The sequence below is a fragment of the Pinus tabuliformis genome, chromosome 8 (genome assembly GCF_031772625.1).
Source record: "Pinus tabuliformis cultivar Carrire ecotype Pingquan chromosome 8, CPIR1, whole genome shotgun sequence".
In the NCBI taxonomy this organism is placed as follows: Eukaryota; Viridiplantae; Streptophyta; class Pinopsida; order Pinales; family Pinaceae; genus Pinus; species Pinus tabuliformis.
Window position 1 is genome coordinate 1,600,840,019 of NC_142294.1, and position 23,353 is coordinate 1,600,863,371.

The 23,353-nt window shown below is 38.0% G+C and overlaps 1 pseudogene; it reads left to right on the forward strand.

Annotated features, from left to right (window-relative positions):
- The window catches only part of LOC149242167 (auxin transporter-like protein 4), a 244,692-nt pseudogene that overhangs the window by 221,077 nt on the left and 262 nt on the right, over positions 1-23,353 (forward strand).

Here is a 23,353-nt window from a genome sequence, read left to right on the forward strand (position 1 = left end):
TTCTCCCATGGATAGCTTGATATTATGGCACCTTCCAGAGCAATTTATTGTTCCTCCATTTGCAATCATCACTTGACACTCTGGTGCTGGATATAGGAAGCAATTCAATTCTTTTGCTACCCTACAATGAATAAAATTGTGGGTGCTTCCTGAATCAATCAACACTATTACCTTTTTCTTCTTGATTTGTCCTTCTATCTTGATGGTTTGAGGAGTGGTAATTCCCGCCAATGAATTACAAGATATGGTCGGATTTATTTGTTCTTCATCTAGGCTTTGTTCCTGGACTATATCTTCTTCTTTTGACCTTTCTTGCTCCTTTTCTTCTTCCTCTTCACAATCTATGTAGAATAATTTCTTCTCAGCACACTTATGACCTTTAGTGTATTTGCTATCACAACTGTAACAAAGCCCTTTTCTCTTTTTCTTCCAATTGTTGTGGTGTCAACCTTATAGGTTGTGGAAGACTAGGGGCAACAACACTTCCGTCTTTATAGTTGTGAGTGGTATGCTTCCTGGTTGCCATAATTTTTCTTTCCATTTTTCTTGCTAACCTGAATGCCTTCTCTAATGAATCAGGTTCCCAAAGGCGAACATCATGTTGGATATTATCCTTTAAAGACCCTATGAACACATCAATCCTATGCTCCTCTGGAATATCTTTTACCCTTATGTTCAATTTTTGGAACTCCTCAATGTGCTCCATTACTGAACCCTTTTGTTTGAGACTTATCAATTGGCTAAAAAAAGTGTTGCTTTTTGTATCTTCATAATGTGCTATCAATTCTTCCGTAAAAATTGCCCAAGTGATAAATTTTTTATGAGAGCAAAGCCATTGATACCATACAAACTGATTTGGTTCCAAATATACAGTTGCCATACGTACCTTTTGTGTGTTTTGCACATTATTGAGATCGAAGAACTGCTCCATTTGTAATATCCATGTGGCAGGATCCTTGCCATCAAACTTCCTCATATCTATTTTTGGAATATGGTGGGTCTTCAATCCAGCATTAGCGTCTATGTAATCATGATTAACATTACTTTTGTTCACATCATGAGTTTCCTTTACAACCTTTTCACCATTAGTAAGTATTTCTTGTAGAAAATTTGTCGAATCTGTCTTCAAATCTGTCATGTATGTCTTCAAATCTGTCTTTAAATCATCCATCTTAGCTTCCATGCCCTTTATTTTAGATTCCATGCCATTTATCTTAGATTCCATGCCATTTATCTTAGCTTCTGTTAGCTTTTGTGAGCGTGACATTTGTTGCACTTGTTCTTGTAATTTTGATATATCATGTAGCATTTCTTCCTCTTGTTCATGAGTCATGCTCGAGATTTCAGGTTCCTTAATAGGTGTTTGCATTTTCTATCCTCGGGGTATCAGTTACTGATAATAATGCTTTACTATGCCCTTTGAATTCTGTTAAACCAAGCTTACACAAAAATTTAAAAAAAAACTACACACCTTTTTTCACTTTATAGAAGCCGTATATTGAATTTGATGTATCTCAGTAATTTCAGATCATCCAGTTCTGAAATTGCGACCTGTAGTAGCCTTCTATGTCCTCTTTCCAATGCCACAAGTCTGACCCCAATTGGATGCTCCAAGGAAGAGTTATGTGAAATCTCCCACAGTGACTCGCTTTTAGACTAGTTCAGTAGAGCGAACTTGTACGACGTGCCACGAGTCACTGTTTCAACCTTTGAATCTGAAACACACATACAAGAAACTATAGTTCGTTCTCTTTCTATACCTTCTTACGAAATTTCAATCCGATCCCCAGAGAGAAAGTTATGATGATTTTCCCCAGGTCACCTGTTTTGAATGTAATTCAGGAGTCTGCAAAAAGACCAACTTCCTCAGATCATATCTCCGCAAATATCGCGCGAAAAGCTCTGAAATTCGGGTCCAAGGTTCAGCGCGATTTCTTCTCAAATGGATTTTTTTTGCGAATTCTGAAACGTCACATAAAAAAAAGTTATAGCGAAAATTCCACGATGACCTGTTTGGAGCAACGAAACCGTAGAATCCAAAGCTCTCATATCAAATGTTATGAAACCAGCTCAAGAAAAGATAGAAAAGATAGATCAATGACTTAGAATTCAGCCTCTTCAAGGGGGAAACCTCCTTTACATTACATAAATGAACAATTCTTTGTTGATACAAATGACAAAACCTCCTCTCTATATATAGGAGTCTAAGGAGTCACAATATAATCCAGCCGACCTAACAATAATAATATAAAGCCACAAAAATAACAATAGAGGGATTCTATGGGGCACAGAAATAACAACATGGGGGTAATAGGGGCACAAAAATATAAATAAGGGGTATAAATACAATAGTAATGGGGTAATCACTAGTATTATAGGGACCCAACATTTTCAGTTTCCTTAATTGTAGCACAATTTACAATTTTTAGCAAATTTTTCAGGTCCTGAACTTATGGAGCTGTTTTGAGGCCCTAAATGACTTTTTTTGGAAAATATATGAGAAACATAGGACCATGGTCTAATATTTATATTTCCAAATTTTTAGTCCTCGGATACATCTTTCTAACAAGCTATTGTTTGTGTCAAACGAAGATTGTATGCCAAAGTTACGACGCCGGGAAGTTGATGTACCAATTTACCCGAAACAGGGCCCATAGTTTGTCGTTTCATCTGCTACGGTTAGGTTTTCAGATGTGTATGGTTTTCCATTATTTCTCAACAATAAATAGGCCTTCGAGCCTCATTGTAACACAGTTAAGGGGAATGTAACCACCACATCTCTTCTCAGAGATAAGCTACCATCACCCTAGCTAGTTTATTTCCATTTTTGTTTGTAAGCATATTTCAGTATTTTACAATAATGAAATGAAGTATTATTTCCGATACATCTCTGTATTTATGGTTATATATGTCATTTGTTGCATTGTTGTTTAAGTACGAACCAGTGGTATTAGAGCAGTCTACTTTTTATGTATTTTTCATTACATGTCTCCAACGAGGCCGGGATATAAGGACTTAGGGCTTGAACAGGTTGAACCTTTGCAATATCAGCCTCACAAATCTTGACGACCTCTCATGGTGGATGAAAAGAAAGATGAGGGGGCAAGAGATCCTATCAAAATCTTGTTTGAAGAAGCCCTCGAGTGGCAAAGGAATGTGATGATGGGAAACTTTTCCCAGATCCTTCAGCGGCTACCCAGAGGTAGTGCATTGGCGTTTAATTTTGAAATCCCCATCGTCGAGGGTAAAATAGATGCAGATGCCATAGATAAATGGTTAAATCTACTAGAAGGGTATTGTTTTATTCATGATTTTTCTAGTTGGGAAAAGTTCATTTTCACTCTTCTCAATGCAACCCCCCACGTCAAGGACTAGTGGGAACCCTACTACGAGTAGAAGGATGAAAGTACGTACTCACTATTCTCAGCATCACCCACTTGGAATTCATTCCGGGATGCCATCAAGGAGCAATATTGGCCTGTCAAAAGCTATGAAGAGAAATACATAAAGTGGACCATGCTGTGGCAGGGAAGGAACGAAGATATGTCAGAGTTCACAAACATTTTTCATACCCTTCACACAGAGTTGGGTATCAAAGATTCTAAGCTACATTTGGTACTTAAATACTGTAGTTTCCTTCATAGATACATCCAGGACGATATGGAGTTCATGAACATCTCCTCGCTCAGCATGGCATACCGATACGCTATCAAAATAGAGAAGAAGTTGAAACAAAAGAAGCGAGACTTTGGATTTGCGAATATGAAGAACAAAGGAAAAAGCCAAGGCGAGGTGACCCAAGACAACCCGTCGAAGCCACAAGAAAATAACAACACGACAAAGTCAAAGAAGGACAAAGGAAATTGGCTTGAGTTACATAAGAGCCCCACTCACAATGCAAGTGAGTGTCGAACCAAGCAATTGATGTTGGCCAAGTTGAAGGCTTATGAATCAAATGCATATTCCAACCCTGAGTCAGAACCCGACAAGGGGAATGGAAAAGGGAAGCAAATCATTGATGTGGAGCCCAGTGCCACTGTTTCCACCACCAAGGTCTAGAAGAATGAGCCCAAAGATCCAGAGGAAGGGGAGCATCTTTTCCACTCATATATGTGGGTGAAGGGTTTGCCACTGCAATTCATTGTTGACAGTGGAATAACCTCATTTTAGCAAAGGTCGTGAAGCGGTTGGGCCTGGCGAATACACCACACCCATAGTTGTACAGTATCAGGTGGCTTCACCAAGGACGAGATCTCTGATTTTTCCAGCAGTGTCATCTTCCCTACAGCAACAAGCCCTTCACAGATGAGGTGCTGTGTGATGTTGCACCTCTGGATGTTTATGATGATTAGGCCAACCATACTTGTGGAGGAAATGTGTTGTGCATGAGTAAAGGCCTCATGGTGTTATTATTACTTTTTGTAATTCATTATAGAGGATACCAAAGGTAGCCCCACCTACCACCACCTCTTTAATCACTGTTAAGAAATGCAGCAAGCTCATCTCCCATACTAGGAAATTCATTTTCTCTCTGGTTTGATCCCAAAGTGAGGGGAATATTTTCACCACATCCATGACTGCCGTGAAGGGTTCCTCCATGCAGCAACAACAATAGAAGGAGATGGTCATCTTCTCCTCACTCACGAGGGTACCATTGCACTATCAGGGAAAGCATTCGTCTGATCTGACTTCCGGAGAACCTCTACCCAACGGGTTGATCTATCACCACTCCATTCTATAAAATGCAAAGTATAAGTAGGGACATGATCAACATCAGGTACCACGCAAGTTTTAGGTGGGTGAGAAAGTTTGGCTACATCTGCAAAAAGAACGCCTTAGAAGAGCCCATCAGATGCTCAGACCACTCTGACATGGTCCTTACAACATTACCAAGGTTGTGGGAAACAATGATTTGGAGCACAACATTCCTCCATTCCTTCACTTGCACCAAGTGTTCAATGTCGAGCACCCTGAACCATGCTTCCCACCATTACTGGACACATCAAAGATTGCAGAACAACTCACTGGGGACCAAGTTTAGCAGATGGAGGAACTCAACGCAATGGGGATCATTGCTTCCTAAGGGGGGAGGAATGATCCACGTGGATGTTGGTGGACACCCACCTATCACACTTGGACACCCACAAATGTCTCATTTAGTTTTTTAGTTTCCTTAATTGTAGAAAAATTTACAATTTTTCGTAATTTTACGGGTCCTGAACTTCCAGAGCCGTTTTGAGGCCCTAAACGATGTTTTTTGGAAAATATGGGAGCAACGTCGTATGTTTCTCTTGCCAAAATTATAGTCCTCAAATAGATCTTTTTAACGAGTTATTGTGTGGGTCAAACGAAGATCATATGCCAAAGTTACGATGCCGGGAAGTCGACATACCAATTTACCTGAAACGGGGCCCACAATTTGTCATTTTATCTCCTAGGGTTAGGTTTTTGGATGTTTAGGGTTTTTTCCATTGTTTCTCAACAATAAATTGGCCTTTGAGCCTCATTGTAACATAGTTCAGAGGCATGTAACCACCATGTCTCTTCTCGGAGATAAGCTACCATCACCCTAGCTAGCTTATTTCCATTTCTGTTTGTAAGCATATTTTAGTATTTTACAGTAATGAAATGAAGTATTATTTCCACTGCATCTCTATATTTATGATTATATCAGAGCGGTCTGATTTTTCTTTATTTTTCTTTGCATGTCTCCATCGAGGTCGAGATATAAGGAGTAATGGCTTGAATAGGTCGAACCTTTGCAAGATCAACCTCACAAATCCCAACAGCCTCCCATGGTAGATGAAAAGAAAGACAAGGGGGCAAGAGATCCTATCAAAATCTTATTTGAAGAAGCCCTCGAGTGGCAAAGGAACCTGATGACGGACAACTTTTCCCAGATCCTTCAGTGGCTACCCAGACGTAGCGCATCGGCTTCCAATAGCTACTCTAGAAATGTCGCACCCTTTAAGGTACAAGTTAATTTTGAAATCCCCATCTTCAAGGGTAAAATAGACGTAGATGCCGTAGATAAATGGTTAAATCTGCTAGAAGGGTATTTTTATGTTCATGATTTTTCCAGTCGGGAAAAGTTTATTTTTTCTCTTCTCAAAGCAACCCCCCACGTTAAGGACTGGTGGGAAACCTACTGTGAGCAGAAGGATGAAAGTACGTGCTCACAATTTTTAGCTGCACCCAATTGGAATTCATTCCAGGATGCTATCAAGGAGCAGTATTACCCTGCCAAAAGCTATGTGGACAAATACATAAAGTGGATCACGCTGCGGCAGGGAAGGGACCAAGATGTGTAGGAGTTCACAAACAATTTTCATACCCTTCGCACACAGTTGGGTATCAAAGATTCTGAGCTACATTTGGTACTCAAATACCACAGTTGCCTACAAAGATACATCCAGGATGATATAGTGTTCCTGAACAACTCCTCACTTGGCATGACATACCGATACGCTGTCAAAATCGAGCAGAAGTTTAAACAAAATAAGTGAGACTTTCGATCTGCGAATCTAAAAAACAAAGGAGAAATTCATGGCGGGGTGACCCAAGACAACCCGTCGAAGCTGCAAGAAAAGAACAACACCATGAAGTCAAAGAAGGAAATAGGAAAGTGGTTTGGTTTCCATAAGAGCCCGACTCACAATGCAAGTGAGTGTCAGACGAAGCAGTCATTAGTGGCCAAGTTAAAGGCTTCCGAATCAGATGCATGTTCCGACCTTGAGTCAGAACCCGGCAAGGGGAATGACAAATGGAATCAAATCATTAATGTGGAGCCCAGCACCATTGTTTCCCCTGCCAAGGTCTAGAAGAATGAGCCTGAAGATACACAGGAGGGGGAGCGTCTTTTCCACTCATATATGTGGGTGAAGGTTTCACCACTGCAATTCACTGTTTACAGTGGGAGCCAAAAGAACCTCATTTTAGCAGAGGTCATGAAGAGGTTGGGCCAACCGACTACACCACATCCATATCCGTACAGTAACAGGTGGCTTCACCAAGGACGAGATCTTCGAGTTTGCTAGCAGTGTCGTCTTCCCTACAACATCAAGCGCTTCACAGACGAGGTATTATGTGATGTTGCACCTCTAGATGTTTGTGAGGATTAGGCCAACCATACTTATGGAGGTTACATGCTATGCATAAGTCAAGGCCTCATGCTGATATTATTATTTTGGGTAACTCATCATATGGGATACCAAAGGTAGCCCCACCTACTGCCACCTCTTTAATCACTGTTAAGAATTGCAGCAAGATCATATCCCATACTAGGAAATTAATTTTTTGTTTGGTTTGCTACCAAAGTAAGGGGAAGATTGTTGCCACATCCATCACCCCTATGAAGGGTTCCTTCATGTAGCAACAATATCAGAGGGATACGATCATCTTCTCCTCAGTGAAAGGGTTACCATTGCACTGTCAGGCTAAGCATTCATTTGATATGACTTCCAAAGCACCTCTACCCAACAAGCTGATCTATCACCACTCCATTCTAGAAAATGCAAAGTACAAGTAGCGACATGATCAACATCAAGTACCACACAAGTTTTAAGTGGGTTACAAAGTTTGGTTACATCAGCAGAAAGAACACCTTACAAGATCCCATCAGAAGCTTAGACCACTCTGACATGGTCCTTACAACATTACCAAGGTTGTGGGAAACAATTCTTTGGAGCATAACATTCCTACATTCCTTCACTTGCACCACGTGTTTAATGTGGAACACCCTCAACCATGCTTCCCACCATTACTGGACACATCAAAGATAGCAGAACAACTCACCAGGGACCAAGTTCGGCGGATGGAGGAACTCAATGCAATGGGGACCATTGATTCCTAAAGGGGGAGGAATGAGGATGTTGGTTTCCATCCAACTATCCCACTTGGAACCCCACAAATGTCTCTTTTAGTTTTTCAGTTTCCTTAATTGTAGCACAAATTACTATTTTTAACAGTTTTTCGAGTCCTCAACTTCTGGAGCCATTTTGTGGCCCTAAATGATGTTTTTTGGGAATCTCGGAGCACCATGGGTCCATCAATGGATGTGGCTCTTCCCAAAGTTGTAGTCCTCAGATAGATCTTTCTAACGAGCTATTGTGTGCATCAAACGAAGATCATATGCCAAAGTTACGACCGTGGGAAGTTGATGTACCAATTTAACCGAAATGGGGCCCATAATTTGGTATTTCATCTCCTAGGGTTAGGTTTTTTTATGTTTAGGGTTTTCCATTATTTCTTCACAATAAATAGGCCTTTGAGGCTCATTGTAACACAGTTCAGTGGCATGTAGCCACCACTTCTCTTCTCAGAGATAAGCTACCATCGCCCTAGACAGTTTATTTCCATTTCTATTTGTAACCATATTTCAATATTTTACGGTAATGAAATGAAGTATTGTTTCCACTACGTCTCTATATTTATGGTTATGTATATCATTTATTGCGTTCATATTTAAGTACGAATCAGTGGTATTAGAGCGATCTACTTTTTCTCTCTTTTTCTTTGCATGTCTCTAATGAAGTTGGGATATAAGGAGTTAGAGCTCGAATAGCTACAACCTTTGCAAGATCAGCCTCGCAAATCCTAACGGCCTCCCATGGCAGATGAAAAGAAAGACAAGGGGGCAGGAGATCCTATCAAAATCTTGTTCGAAGAATCCCTCAAGCAGCAAAGGAATGCGATGATGGACAACTTTGCCCAGATCCTTCAGTAGCTACCCAAAGGCAGCGCATCGTCTTCCAACAACTACTCCAGAAATGCCACACCCTTTAAGGTACAAGTTAATTTTGAAATCCCCATATTTGAGGGTAAAATAGATGCAGATGTCATAGATAAATGGTTAAATCTGCTAGAAGGGTATTTTTCTGTTCATGATTTTTGTAGTTGGGAAAAGTTTATTTTCGCTCTTCTCAAAGCAACCCCCCACATCAAGCACTGGTGGGAAAACTATTGCGAGCAGAAGGATGAAAGTACGTGCTCACTATTTTCAGCTATACCCATAAGGAATTCATTCCGGGATGCCATCAAGGAGCAGTACTACCCTGTCAAAATCTATGAGGACAAATACATAAAGTGGACCATGCTACTGCAGGGAAGTGACCAAGATGTGTCAGAGTTCACAAAATTTTTTCATACCCTTCGTACACAGTTGGGTATCAAAGATTCTTAGCTACATTTAGTACTCAAATACTGTGGCTACCTAAACAGATACATCCAGGACAATATGGAATTCTTGAACATTTCCTCGCTCGGCATGGTGTACCGCTACGTTGTCAAAATCGAGTAGAAGTTTAAACAAAAGAAGCGAGACTTTGGATCTACGAATCCGAAGAACAAAGGAAAAAGCCAAGGCAGGGTGACCCAAGGAAACCCGTCGAAGCCGCAAGAAAAGGACAACACCATGAAGTCAAAGAAGGACACAGGAAAGTGGTCTGAGTTCCATAAGAGCCCCACTCAAAACACAAGTGAGTGTCGGGCCAAGTAGTCGTTGGTGGCCAAGTTGAAGGCTTATGAATCAGATGCATGTTCCAACCCTGAGTCAGAACCCAGTAAGGAAAATGGCAAAGGGAAGCAAATCATTCATGTGGAGCATAGCGCCACTGTTGCCACCACCAAGGTCCAGAACAATGAGCCCAAAGATCCAGAGGAGGGGGAGCATCTTTTTCACTCATATATGTGGGTGAGGGGTTCACCGTTGCAATCCATTGTTGATGGTTGGAGCCAAAAGAACCTCATTTCAGTAGAGGTTGTGAAGCAGTTAGGCCTACCGACTACACCACACCCATAGCCGTACAGTATCGGGTGGCTTCACCAAGGACAAGATCTCCGAGTTTGCCAATAGTGTCGTCCTCTGCAGCATCAAGCCCTTCACAAATGAGGTATTGTGTGATGTTGCACCTTTAGATGTTTTTGATGATTAGGCCAACCATACTTATGGAGGCAACATGTTCTGTACGATTCAAGGCTTCACGTTGTTATTATTACTTTGGGTAATTCATTATACAGGATACCGAAGGTGGCTTCACCTACTGCCACCTCTCTAATCACTGTTAACAAATGCAACAAGCTCATCTCCTGGACTAGGAAATTCATTTTCTGTCTGGTTCGGTCCCAAAGTAAAGGGAAGATTGTCACCACATCCATGACCCCCGCAAAGGGTTCCCCAACACAACAAAAATAGCAGAGGGATATAGTCATCCTCTCCTCACCAACAAGGGTACCATTGCACTGTCAGACCAAGAATTCGTCTGATCTGACTTTCGGAGCACCTCTACCCAATGGGCTGATCTATCACCACTCCATTCTGAAAAATGCAAAGTACAAGCAGCGACATGATCAACATTAGGTACCACACAAGTTTTAGGTGGTTGACAAAGTTCAGTTACATTTGCAGAAAGAACACATTACAAGAGCCCATAAGAAGCTCAGACCACTCTGACATGGTTCTTACAGCATTACCAAGGCTGTGGGAAATAATGCTTTGGAGCACAGCATTCCTCCATTCCTTCACTTGAGCCTAGTGTTAAATTTGGAACGCCCTCGAGCATGCTTCACACCATTACTGGACACATCAAAGATTGCAGAACAACTCACTAGGGACCAAGTGCAACAGATGGAGGAACTCAATCAATGGGGACCATTGCTTCTTAAGGGGGCTGGAATAATCCAGGTGGATGTCGGTGGCCACCCACCTATCCCACTTGGACCACCACAAATGTCTCTTTTAGTTTTTCAGTTTCCTTAATTGTAGCACAATTTAGTATTTTTAACAGTTTTTTCGGGTCCTCAACTTCCGGAGCCATTTTGAGGCCCTAAACGATGTTTTTGGGGAAATTTGGGAGTACCATGGATCCTTAGACTAATGCAACTCTTCCCAAAGTTTTAGTCGTTGGATATATCTTTCTAACGAGCTATTGTGCATGTCAGATGAATATCATATGCTAAAGTTACGACCGTGAGAAGTTTATGTACCAATTTACTCGAAACGAGGCCCATAGTTTGGCGTTTCATCTCCTAGGGTTAGGTTTTTTTATGTTTAGGGTTTTCCATTGTTTCTCAACAATAAATAGGCCTTCGAGCCTCATTATAACACATTTCAGAGGCATGTAGCCGCCACGTCTCTTCTCAGAAATAAGCTACCATCGCCCTAGCTAGTTTATTTCCATTTCTGTTTGTAAGCATATTTCAGTGTTTTACAGTAATGAAATGAAGTATTGTTTCCATTGCATCTTTGTATTTATGGTCATATCTATCATTTGTTGCATTCCTGTTTAGATATAGATTATAGTGACCCAAAATCAACCCTATGTCAACTGAGTATTAGACTTAGACCCAGTTGTGAATTCTTGTGAATTCCAAAAGAAAAATATATTATTATTATTATTATTGTTATCAAAGGGTCATTGATATAGCTAATATTATAAAAGGTGGTTTCGGCTAAAATTAAAAGGCCTCTATTAAGTGATGTGGAACTCACAACCTAAAAAAACAACATTTTATTATATTATTATTCTAGGGTCAATTCATATAAGTACTATATTAAAAAAAAACCCATAAATTTATATATTTATTATTATGCATTTTAAATATCTATAATATAATTATTTTAATATATTTACGCCGTAAGGTGTTTCCATTTGAAATGAACTCTTTTCTGAGCTTCAAGGTCATTGTTATAGATCGTCAAATTAAGTGTTAGATGATTAAAATGTTGCCCTCCGTTGATTTCATAATTGACTCCTCCTTACCCTACTCCTTACCCTCTGTTGATCTCCTAATGAACTCCTTACTCTCCGTTGATCTCTTAACTGAATACTTTTTAGTTACGTCCTAACTACCCTCACTTCATTATTATTGCTCATTCTCCTCGTTCATTTCTGTGTGTTCAAATCAAATCTAAATTGGTTACAGCTGTTGCATTATTGCCTTGCACACGCCAATCACATACCCCATAGCTATGGCCCATCACAATGACAACAATGTCTCAACTATGTCAATTTTTGGCCTGGGAGACTCGAACGACGTCTCAATTGTGTCAATTTATGACCTGGGAGACTCTTTAAGTGAGTCAAAGAATGTAAGGTAGAATTTGATTACATATTTCAGGCCATGAAAATGAATTTTCAATGTTTGTTACTGCTCGCCAGATTATCAACAGAGATCCAACTCGGGCTCTCAGCACAGAACCGCTTTATGAAGATCAACGTGGTGATTGAACAATGGTTTTTTTCTTGATACAGACTGTACAAATAGACAATGTATAGCATTCCGCACCAACAAAGCTGGTCCTCTACTTCACTGGGGCCACCAATATACTCTACACTTTTGGTGGTCACGCTGTGACAATGTACGTTCCCAATCATTTATTTTCTTCACTTTCATGGGCTTCTACTGAAAATTAAAAGTCTGCCACTTTTAACAAACCTTCAATTTTGGTAACAGGGAAATAATGCATGCCACGTGGAAACCTAAAAAATTTAAGGCAATTTACATTCTGACAACTTTGTATGTCTTTACTCTGACTCTACCCCTTTGCAATATCAGTTTACTGGACTTTCGAAGACACACAGTTGGATCATGCAAATGCCCTTTCCTTGCCTCCCAAGTTGGGCTTTAGTGACCTCGCAGTTGTTCTAATGCTCATTCATAAGGTCTGAAACAACAATTGCCATTATAATTTTTTTGTTGTTGTAGTGTCCGAAGCATAAATGAGAGTTTCAAAATTCGAAATGGTTGCAGTTCATTACCTTCGGGTTTGCATGCACCCCCTTATACTATGTGCGGGAAAAGGTTATCGGAATGCACGATACAAAGATAATTGTGAAGCGTGCACTGGCGAGGCTGCCTGTGGTGATTCCCATATGGTTTCTTGCAATCATTTTCCCCTTCTTCAGGACTATCAACTCTGCAGGAGGCGCTCTCCTACTCAGCTTTACAGTCTACATTATACCTTCCATGGCTCACATTTTAACTTACAGGACAACTTTGGCCAGAAAGGCACGAATATTTACACATTTTATATACTCAGTAATAATTTCTTTAAAGTGAAACATTTAATGATATCTATATATTGATAAAAAAAAAAATTTATAAGTTTTGAATTTATATATGACCATCTTAGATGTTGTTTGACTCTGAATTTATGTAGTCATGAGAGGGATTTTTTTTTTCAAACTTAATTTTTTGATTTATTTAGCCTTGAGAGAGCATGGAATCTTTTATATGAACTTATCTTTTGATAAGGAATTTCGAGGAAATGTTAACAACTTAGAAATTTTCTTAATTTAATTTTTGTGGGTGCTTGATAAAAATAAAGTTAAGTTGATTTAATTAATAATTATTATTATTATTATTATTATTATTAAATATTATTTTAATTTTAACTTTAATGTAATTTTATTGATTCAAAATGTTTATATAATATAAGTTTATAGTATCTCTTCCGTAATATAATTTTGTAACATTGATATAAAATCAAATTAGGTTGATTTAATTAATAATAATAATAATTATTATTATTTTTAAATCTTATTTTAATTTTAACTTTAATGTAATTTTATTGATTCAAAATGTTCATATAATATAACATAATTTTGTAACATTTTCTCAGTGTTAAATTAGAAATTGGTTTGCCTTTCAAATTAGAAAAAAAATTCTCCATTCGATTAAAATAATTAATAGAGAATGTGGAAAAGATTTTCCATTCAATTAAAATAATTTAGAAAGTGGTTTGCCTTTCAAATTAAAAAAAGGACTTTCCATTCATTTAAAATAATTATTATAGAAAGTGGTTTGTCTTCCAAATTAGAAAAAGACTTTCCATTCAATCAAAATAATTAATATATCACTTAAAATCAATTTCAATAATAAAAAAATTCAAACATATTTTTTTTAAATTAGAAAGTGGTTTTCCTTTCAAATTAGAAAAAGACTTTTCATTCAATTAAAATAATTAATGTAGAAAGTGGTATGCCTTCCAAATTAGAAAAACACATTCCATTCAATTAAAATAATTAATATATCACTTAAAATCAATCTGAATAATAAAAATTCAAACATTGTTTTTTAAATAATTAATTAATATATCACTTAAAAAAGTGGTTTGCCTTCCAAATAATTAATATAGAAAGTGGTTTTCCTTGCAAATTAGAAAAAGACTTTCCATTCAATTAAAATAATTAATATAGAAAGTGGTTTGCCTCCCAAATTAGAAAAAGACTCTCCATTCAATTAAAATAATTAATATATCACTATTTTTTTCAATAATTAATTAATATATCACTTAAATTAGAAAGTGGTTTGTCTTCGAAATTACAAAAAGACTTTCGATTCAATTAAAATAATTAATATAGAAAGTGGTTTTCTTTCCAAATTAGAAAAATACTTTCCATTCAATTAAAATAATTAATATATCAAAATGGTTTGTCTTCCAAATAATTAATATATAGAAAGTGGTTTGCCTTCCAAATTAGAAAAAGACTTTCCATTCAATTAAAATAATTAATATATCACTTTCTTTTTATCAAGTAAGAGTAGGAACTTCTATTAAATTTAGTCAAATATACATAATTTGGAAGTAGCCACACCCACTCTGCAAGAGTTGAATAGTTAGTCTGGCAGGCCAAACCAAACCAATCACCCAAAACTAAGAGAACCTGAACCAGAAAACTAGGGAGAACTGCTAAATAAAGCACAAGGAGCCTAGAAAGTCCATAATTTGCCATGGATCCACAAGAGGTCCCACCACAAGTCAAATTGAAAACTGACAAATAGACAAAGGTCCCATCACAAGTGAGATTGAAAACTGACAAACAGACAAACGGACCCAAGGAAGTTAAAGCAGAACACTCTAAACATTTTTCAGGTCCAACCAAAATGTACAAACAATCACCACCATTTATCCACTGATTAAGATCCAACGGTCATCATGGATATCAGAAGGATGAGAAACGCGACAATTAACTGTCCGATGAGGGTGGTTTTCTCTCTCCTTGTTCCGCAATATGTCACTCAAAGAGTGGAATCAAAGCCAAACACAAAAACATTGGAAGCTGTACAGACCTCGCTCGATATACCACTTTTGGTATTGGACTGGTTGACTCGTGGAAAAACAAACACATCCATTGACCACATTTTGAACCTTAATTCCTTCCAGCAGGAAGTACTTGAGCCAATCTAGTTCACCTAGATTCTTTGTCAACTACCACCTAAGCCAAATGACGTGGGCTACCCCACCTTGTGGAGCTATCCGAGTCAAAACTTTCATCATTCAATAAAATGGAATCCGGACCTTTGAAAATAGCTGAACCATGGCGGGTTAGACTGTGTGGAGTCCTCTAACCTCCCCCTGGTCTTCAGGGTTCCTATGATCCAACCTATTAGTCCATAGTTCCATATCCTAGGTAGCGTGACATAGACGGTCCTCCCACAATTTGCCTGGGGGAAGCGAATCCCAAGCATACCAAGAATCCTTGTCCCTGTTTGTGACTCCTTCATTTGCCAAATGATCTGCTAACATATTAGCCTTCCTTTTCACATGAGCAAATCCGGCAGTTTTAATGGTTCACATGTGAGAATAGATGCGGTAAAAAACCTGCAAGAGCTTCCAGTGCTTCGACACTTTATCTGGAGAGGTTCCATTGCTAGTCATCTTAGTCACTTTAATAATTAATTTCGAATCCATTTCAATTATAACATTGTGTGAACTTGAATTCATTAGGATTTCCAAGCATTGTTCTAATGCCATGAGCTCAGCCATGTTGTTTGTGGCCTTCCCCAAGTGGCCATGGAAGATTATTTGTATTTTTCCCTGATTGTCTCTTATGGCACCCTTAAAGCCTGCTAATCCTAGGTTGCCCTTAGCTAGTACATCAATATTAGCCTTTAAAAAACCAAAAGGAGGAGGCTTGCAGATGGTAGCACACTTGTTTATAAGGCTCACTGCCTTCATTATTCCCAACAGATTGATAGATTGGAGACCTAAGTGAAGTAAAATTCTCTCCTCATAGTGTAGGGGAGGATCTTTAGGAAGGGTCCTCAACAGGCTTCTTACTGTGTCTTTGAGCTGCCATAGAATTTGCTCAATTATGTGTTGGGGCCTGTGTGTTTTGTTTTTGAAGATTCAACTGTTGCGTTCTTTCGACACATGCTAGATGAAAAAAACTGGAACCAGAATCCAGGCTTTATTAACTATCTTATTTCCTAAGAAGTTCTTCCTCCAGTTCTTTAGAGTGTTGGATATGTTGAGACTATCTCTATCAGTTTGTCTAAAAATAACAGCCACCCAGTCCCACACCTTTGAAGTGAAAGGATAGAGGTTGAGAAGGTGTTCAATCATCTCCTCATAAGTGCCACAAAGGTAACACCTTGAAGGATCAATGAAGCCTTTCTTGAGGAGATTCTCCCAAGTTAAGATCTTCCTTTGATGCACTAGTGAGATGAATAGATTTATTTTCATCCAATGCAGACTTTGCCAGATTTTCATCCAGATCTGATCAGGATTCACAAAGTTAAATCCAGTGACTTCCTGTTTGGCCTCCTCGAGGTTAAAGTTTCCTTCAGAGTTCTTTCACCATATTAGTTGATCTCTGGAGGAAGAGACAAGAATCCTTCTATGCTCTAGCTCCTGGGTGAGGGCTTCTGCCTTGGTTTTCAACTACTTTTCATCATTGTATCCTAGATCCTTCCACTCCCTCCATTTTCCATTATTCCTTCCTTGATCCCAAAAGTCTTTTACCAGTACCATACCTCTGTTGTATGTGTCATTTTTGAGATCTACAAATTCATCCCTATAAAGGTTGGGTTCCTGTTGCCAGTTATCTTCCCAAAATCGAGCAAGATCCCCTGCTCAAATTTCCCAAAAACAGTGGTGCTAAACAATGTTTTTATTATCCCAGAACAGGTTCCAAATATGGGAGCCCCTGATTCTCCTTGACATTCTAATGTGATCCTTCTCCTACCAGTGCTTGGCATATTTTTGTTTCCAAATCTTAACCCATGGGGCATTCGGCTCCTTAATCCATCTCCACCAAATCTTGGCTCCTGAGACTCTGTTGAGGGTCTCAGGATCATGAAGCCCCAATCCACCATGGTTCTTGGGCTTGCAAAGCTTGCCCTAGGCTACAAAATCCCACTTCTTTTTATCTTCCCCTCTGCCCCACAGCAAGTCCCTTTGTATGCTTCTTATTTGCTACATAATACCTTGAGGAGCAGGAAGAGCTGAAAAAATAAAAATGGGAATGGTCTGCAAGACTGCCTATGTGAGCACAAGGCGTCCTACCAGGTTTAGTGATCTACATGTCCATTTTCTGATCTTGTCTTGAAGTTTATTTAAAATTGGTTCCCACACTTTCTTGCTTAGTGGTTTGTTAGTAAGAGGAATGATAAGATATTTGGAAGGTAGTTGTTCTCTTTGAAATCCAAGAATTCTGGTAATATTTTTATGAATAGCAATATTAGTGTTAAAGAAAAAAAACTTTGGACTTGTTAAGGCTTACCTCAGTGCCTGCTACCATAGCAAAGTCATTTAAGATGTTTCTGATTGCTCTGGCCTCCCTGACTATAGGAATGTCCTGCAACATAGTATCATCAACAAATTGTTGATGAGTGGTTGCCTCTCCATCTGCAGTGAGTTTGATACCCTGAATTCTTCCTTTAGCATTTTCCATTTTAATTTCTCTACCTAGTCCTTCCATCATGATGACGAAGAGGAACGATGAAATTGTATCTCCTTGTCTAAGCCCTCTGGAGGGGATGAGGTCCTTGATGGAGCTCCATTAAGATGTATGGAAAAACTGGTTGAGATAACTAATGCCATGACCCATCTTATCCAATTATGATCAAAACCATAGTCTTTCATAATTTCTCTTATGTAAGCCCAGCTTAATTTGTCTTAGGCTTTCGCGAGGTCCAACTGAATGATCATGCCAACTTGTTTGTTGCTTTTGAGAGAGGGAACCACCTCATGAGCTTGGATGATATTGTTGAGGATTTGTCTTCCCTCCACATAGCTTTTTTGCTCCTCCGATTTGAGAGAGGGTAGAAGTGGTTTGAGTCGATTTGCTATTACTTTGGAGATAATTTTATACACCACATTACATAAGGCTATGGGATGAAAACCATCTGAAGTCATGTCCTTTTCTTTCTTTGGAATCAGTGCTATGAAGGATGCATTCAGAGCCTTTAGAACCTTTTTGGATCTTCTTGAGTCTTCCACAACCTCGAGGATGTCATGTTTGAAAATTTCCCAATAGGCCTTGAAGAAGTCTACATTGAATTTATCCAGGCTGCGTGCTTTTCCACTCTGCATTTCATTAATCACTTCACTGACCTCCTCTTCCGAAACTGGCCTATTGAGATTGTGGTTGTCCTCTCTGGTAACTAGCTGAGGGATGTACTGAGTGAAATGGTCAATGAACCTAAATTTGTCCTCCAAAGGCTCCTTTGCAATGTTGCATAAGTGCTGAACAAGGACCGATTCCATATCACTGTGAGAAACAAGCTCAATGCCTTGAGAATCTTTGATCTTTGTGATTCTTTTGTGTACCGTGTGAGCCATAGTGGTTTTGTGGAAGAATTTTGTGTTTCTTTCTCCCTCTTTAATCCACTGTATTCTTCATTTCTGCCTCCAGAAAAATTCTTCTTGTAAGCATCGATTCTCCCATTCTTCCTGCAGAGAGTCAATTAATTTTTTCCACTCTTTGGTGAAGCCATCTGAGATGTTGATCTAATTGATATCCTGGAGCTTCAGTTCAGTTTCTCTTTTGGCTTTGAAGATATCTCCAAATTCATTTTTGTTTCAAGCTTTAAGATGGGGTTTGATATGTTTAAGTTTCTGATGGAGCATGTACATTTTGGAGCCCTAAATATTCAACTCCTCTCTCCACAATTTCTCAACGTTATTAGTGAAATTCGGATGTGAGATCTAGGCATTTTCAAACTTGAAAATTCTGTTTCTAAGAGTGCCCATAAAGGTGGCTTCCGACTGTACAGGCCAATGATCTGATCCTCCAAAGGGCAGAATGGAGGTTGTCATGGCAAGTCCTGAGAGAAAGAGGTCCTTTGAAATCATGAACCTATCAAGTTTGGAAGCAACTTGATGGGCCCCTCCCTTTTTGTTGTTCCAAGTGAAGGTTCCATTAATTATTTCCATGTCAACCAACCTCATGTTGATAATGAAGTTCTGGAAGGTCGTGGAGTCTCTGCCTAGCTGTCTAGTGCCTCCTTTTTTTGAAAGAGATCTTATCATATTGAAATCTCCTGCAACGATCCAGGGCAAAATGGGATGTCTCGCTCTTAGTACCTCTAGGGAAGTGAGAAGCTTGAGCTTGTCTATTTTCTTTTGAGGTCCATAAACATTTTTAATCATGTATATCTCCTTGTCCCCTACTGGTTGGCATATCAAGGAGAGTAGTTCCTGCATGCTTCAGCATCTAGAATTCCCAATTTCTATGGGTCCCACAAAGTGAGAATCCCCCCCCACTGAATGATTTGCCTTAACCTCTAAATACTCATATTTAAATAACCACTTATTATGAATATCTCTCGTCTTTTCCATTGAACATTTTGTCTCTAGAATAAAAACCATGTCTGGTTTTTCTTCTTTCATTCTGTTACTAAGATTTTGTTTCCTCCTATTTCCTATTCCTCTAATATTCCTGGCTGTGAACTTCATTAAGAAAGGTTAGTAAATGAATAACAAGATATTTCATCTTACATGAGTTGATCAATAGTTTACCACATTTGTTCAGTAGTTCATTCTGCCTCTTTCTTCCTCTTTTTCTACTTGAGTTCTTTGGACAATGTGCCTGAGTATTCTCCATCATCTTGACCCCACTTGGCTCCTGGATGTCATAATTTCTTTTGACTCCAGCTCCCTTCTCTCGTGAAGTCCATAGAAAGAGATATTTTACTCTATCATAGTCCTATTTTGGCAGGGAGCCCACCCCTACTTTTTTCTTTATTCTAGAAATTCCCCTAGATCTAGATTTTCCTTATCCAGAATCTCCTGTAAGTCATGGTCCTCTGTTCCTGCTTCACTTGGAGTCATCTCCTGGTCCCTACTGATCTACATTAGGCTTAGTAGAGAATCCTTTTGTTGGTTATCTACTGTGATATCGTCCATGTCAACTACCCTATCTTGTTCCTTTGTTACATTCTCCATGTCCTGGACTGCCTCCTTGTTCCCCTCTTCTTCCTCCAAGATCTTGAAGCTATTTTGTCGTGTGAGTTTTTCTTCATTTGTCTTCTTGTGTGGACACTTTCCCCATTTTCCTTTGCTCACAACTTTGGTGAAACCCTTGTGATCTCTCTCCACAACGGTTTTTTGGTTATCTTCCCTGTTGATTGTGGGGCAGTCCCGATATAGATGCCCATGTTCATGGCATTTGCGGTATCTAAATGGTATGTGCTCATTGTCCACTGTCTGCACCCATTCTTCATCATATACTTCTAAAATGATCGCTTCTGGCAGGGCTCCGGATATATCCATTTCCACACATATTCGGGAAAAGGAGGTATATCTTCCTTTCAGAGTTGCCTCTGAGATCTTTAGAAAATGTCCCAGCTTGTTCCCTATGGTTTTCAAAGATTTCGGTAGCCAATAGTCCAAAGGAAGGGAATATAGTCTTATCCAAACTGGTACTGATGTGAATGTTTCATGTTCCGGGACAAAGTGCATCATCCAGGGCCACATGTAGAGTCCTTCCGCAACATAGAAAAAGGCCCCCCCTTCAAACACCTTGTCATTGTCTTCTAGGCTTGCGAACACTACTGTGAAAAAGCCCTTAGAACCCAGATGTAAATGTATTTCTCCCTTTGGTTTCCAATGGCTCCTTATCCAGACATGTAATGCCCTCTCCTTTGGCCATAACCCCATGAACTTACATATGATTGCGTGCTCCGTCATATGCTCTCTATGAGCTTGTATCATTGGGTTGCTAAATATAACCCTAGGAATAATGCGTAGCTTGGATTTGCAGACTCCAGGAGTCTTTTTGGAAGCCAGTTTTTCACTACTACCTCCATTCTCCTTTTCTTTTCTCGTTTCCTGTTGATTCCCTTCCAGATCCTGATCTCTACTTCTTCTAGATGTCTCTTGATTTCTGGGTTCTGATATCTTGTCCAGTGGTTTTTTGAAATGATTCTTTCTCATTTCTTCACTTCCTCCTGTGACTGCTTGGCTGTAGGAAGGAGCAGCACTCCCCCCTGCACTCCCCGCCATAGTACCCTAAATCCAAAACCCTGTTTTCAACTCCAACCCTAGCTCACCAAGTGAATCGACAGGTCTCGGGATCAAATCTGCCCAATTGAGAGGACATGTCATTAATATATCACTTAAAATCAATCTTAATAATAAAAAATTGAAACATTTTTTTAAATAATTAATTAATATATCACTTAAATTAGAAAGTGGTTTGATTTCCAAATTAGAAAAAGACTTTCCTTTCAATTAAAATAATTAATGTCACTTAAAATCAATCTGAATAATAAAAAATTGAAACATTCTTTTAAATGATTAATTAATATATCATTTAAATTAGAAAGTGGTTTGCCTTCCAAATTAGAAAAAAACTTTCCTTTCAATTAAAATAATTAATATATCACTTCAAATCAATCTGAATAATAAAAATTTCAAACATTTTTTTTAAATAAATAATTAATATATCACTTAAAATCAATCTGAATAATAAAAAATTCAAACACTTTTTTTATTTAAATAACATATTTCGAATTTTGGAATTTAGAATCAATTTGCATTTATACTAACTTAAGTGTTATATCCTACCAATAGGAAATTTAAGATTAACATGGATTTATAATAGTGTTTATATAAAATCTCACCCATCCTTAATTAATGAACCACACTTGACCACACTTTTTGGCACTTGACCACACTTGTTGTTCAATCTGAAATAAATATGAAATTTAAGATTAACCAATCGGAAAATTAAGATTAACATGGATTTGTAATAGTGTTTATATAAAATCTCACCCATCCTAAATTGATGAACCACACTTACCACAGTTGTGGGCACTTGACCACACTTGTTGGTTCAATCTGAAATTTAAGATTAACCAATAGGAAATTTAAGATTAACATGGATTTATAATATTGTTTATATAAAATCTCGCGGATCCTAAATTGATAAACCACACTTGAACGCGCTTGTTGGCATTGACCACACTTCTTGGTTCAAGATTAACTAATCAAAAATTTAAGATTAACATGGATTTATAATAGTGTTTATATAAAATCTCACACTTGTTGGTTCAATTTGAAATAAATATGAAATTTAAGATTAACCAATCTGAAATTTAAGATTAACGTGGATTTAGAATAGTGTTTATATAAAATCTCACCCATCCTAAATTGATGAACCACACTTGAACACACTTGTAGGCATTGACCACACTTGTGAAGTAAATCTAAAATTTAAGATTAACGAATCTGAAATTTAAGATTAACGTGGATTTAGAATAGTGTTTATATAAAATCTCACTCATCCTAAATTGATGAACCACACTTGACCACAATTGTTAGCACTTGACCACACTTTGGTTCAATATGAAATGTAAGATCAACCGATCAGAAATTTAAGATTAACATGGATTTATAATAGTGTTAATATAAAATTTCACCCATCCTAAATTGATGAACCACACTTGACCACACTTGTTGGTTCAAAACATGTCATCCAACAAATTTCTCTTATGTGATTTCTAGAATGACTTTGCTTAATGAGATAAATTATCTATCAAATTTTAGAATATTCTCAAAATCTATAATAAAAATGTTTTAAAGTAGACAGCTTATAAAGTCTTTTGGTAATAATCAGATAAAAGAAATTTTTGGCTAATGCTCTTTGAACCAACAGGTGTGGTTCATCATCATCTAGTACTATGATGAACCACACTTGACCACACTTGTTGGCACTTGACCACACTTGTTGGTTCAAAAGGCGTCATCCCTTATGTGATTTCGACTTTGCTTAATTAGATCAATTATCTATAAAATTTTAGAATATCCTTAAAATCTATAATAAAAATGTTTTAAAGTACACATCTTACTCACTCACTATCTACTAAAAGACTTTTCTTAATTAGATCAATTATCTATCAAATTTTAGAATATTCTAAAAATCTATAATAAAAATGTTTTAAAGTAGACATCTTACTCACTCACTATCTACTAAAAGACTTTTCTTAATTAGATCAATTATCTATCAAATTTTAGAATATTCTAAAAATCTATAATAAAAATGTTTTAAAGTAGACATCTTACTCAGTCACTATCCTTCCTTTATTTTCACATTAACATAACTCAATAAATTATTGATTGTAC